Source organism: Dinoponera quadriceps, unplaced genomic scaffold, assembly GCF_001313825.1.
Source record: "Dinoponera quadriceps isolate SergipeBrazil2010 unplaced genomic scaffold, ASM131382v1 scaffold2668, whole genome shotgun sequence".
NCBI classification, from domain to species: domain Eukaryota; kingdom Metazoa; phylum Arthropoda; class Insecta; order Hymenoptera; family Formicidae; genus Dinoponera; species Dinoponera quadriceps.
Window position 1 is genome coordinate 1 of NW_014556679.1, and position 2,027 is coordinate 2,027.

The following is a 2,027-nucleotide window of genomic DNA, read 5'->3' on the forward strand; positions in this document are numbered from 1 at the left end:
TTTTATAACTTGGAATTAATTTATTTCTCCGTGAACACAAACAAATAAGCGCAACAATATCAATATACGAGGTCTGTTTAAGAAGTATCGCGAATTTTGTGTTTTTTCAAAAATTATTTATTTATTCATGAATATCTATTTTATCTCCTTCAAAGTAATCCCCATTAGATATTATACACTTGTGTCAACGTTTTTTCCAATCCTCGAAGCACTTCAAAAAATTATTTTTTGTGATCTTGTTCAGCTCCTTCTTTGATGCCGTCTTTATCTCCTCAATCGTAGCGTAGCGTCGTCCTTTCATGTGCCTTTTCAGTTTCGAGAACAAAAAAAAGTCACAGGGGGGCAGGTCTGGGGAATACGGTGTCTGCGGCATCATTAGTGTGTTGTTTTGGCCAAAAATTCGCGCACAAGCAACGATGTGTGAGCAGGGGCGTTATCGGCGACCCGTCTCATGCTCAAATCATTAGTAAAAATCGAATGGCACGAGCCAATCGATATGTTTAGATTCTTAGCAACTTCTCTAACGGTGATTCAACGATTGGCCAATACTATTTTCTTCACTTCATCAATGTTTTCGTCTGTTGTTGACGTGCTCGGGCGTCCGGCACGCTCTTCGTCGTTCACATCTTCTCGGTCCTCTGAGAACATTTTGTACCACCAATAAACGTTGCTTCGGTCCAAGGTAGCTTCACCATATGCCACAGTCAACATTTGGAATGCGTCCGCGCACTTAATTTTGTTTTTCACACAAAATTTGATACAGATTTTTTGATCCATTTTTTTGAATAGGCAAAAATTAAAGACGAGCCAAAACATTTTCAAGCAAAACAGCTGTCAAAGATAAACTGAATATTCAAAATGGCCGAACTTGTCGGCATAAGTGAGGGACATGAGTACCAACATAACGCCACAAAAGAATCGGAAATCGTATATACGTAACCCGCGTTAATTCAAAATTCGCAATACTTTTCGAACAGACCTCGTACATCATAGTCATAGTACTGACTTCAGCCAAAATCTCCTTGTCAGTCATCGGTTCATTTTTCTACATATTCAATAACATCCCTAAAAAGGCAAATTGCTTTTTTTCGCCTACGCTCCGCTTATCGATGTCGTCTAGATCATATCTAGTAGAATGCAGCTTGTAATTGGTTGTCTTTCTGTCGTCTTTTGTACTCTTTGTTAGATTTTCCATCTTGATTTTACGTTTATTTTCCTCCTGTTTATCCTCGATGTCTTTCCATTTTTTCTGTATCATTATCTTTGCAAACAATTGGACGGTATCGAGTGACTTCTTCTGCAGTTTAGCAAACTTCGAGAAGTTGAACAATTGATCTGATCGTAATGCTACGTTAAACCCCTGTCTGTGTCCAATTTCGTTCAGTCAATGGCATTTAAAAAACAGGTATGTACGTGTATTTGTGACTATCGAGAGAAAGCAGAACGGAAAATAAAGTCTTTCTATATATATGTAAGACACATAAAATATTATATTTATAGTTTTAAAGTGACAACAATAGAAACGCTTATTTCATTACAGCCATTGCATAGTCGAGTCCAATGTTTTATATCTTCTGCTTGTTATCTGCCATCTCCGTTTCCACCAAGATGTTAACAGTTGTTGCCAATAAGTAATTATGACAATTGAATCGTTGGCCGATTTTATCGACAAGTCGCCTGACGAAATCCAAGCTGAAGCTGTTCTCATAAAATAGAGGGATAAATGTCTTCAGGATGCTCATGTGAAATGTAAGAGCTATCTCCTTCCTATTTTTTCCACTTGGCATCGTTACTTAGCAGCAAGCTGTTTCCAAGCCATGGATTAAAGAATCTAAAACAATACGGATAATTTTGGTGTATGTAGAATTGAACCTCGTTGCACCACTGGCTATTACGTGTAAAGAAGCACAAGTCTAAATGGGCTCACTTCAATTAATGATCCAATGGATAAATTGGATTTATTTACCTGTTCTCCGCGGATTTGTTGACTTTTACGTTGTAAATAAATACTTGATTTGATTTGTGAG

General features: G+C 37.5%; 1 pseudogene; it reads right to left on the reverse strand.

Annotated features, from left to right (window-relative positions):
- Positions 1-979: 979 nt before the first annotated feature.
- LOC106747949 lies at positions 980-1,831 on the reverse strand (annotated as a pseudogene).
- Between the last annotated feature and the right edge of the window lie 196 nt (positions 1,832-2,027).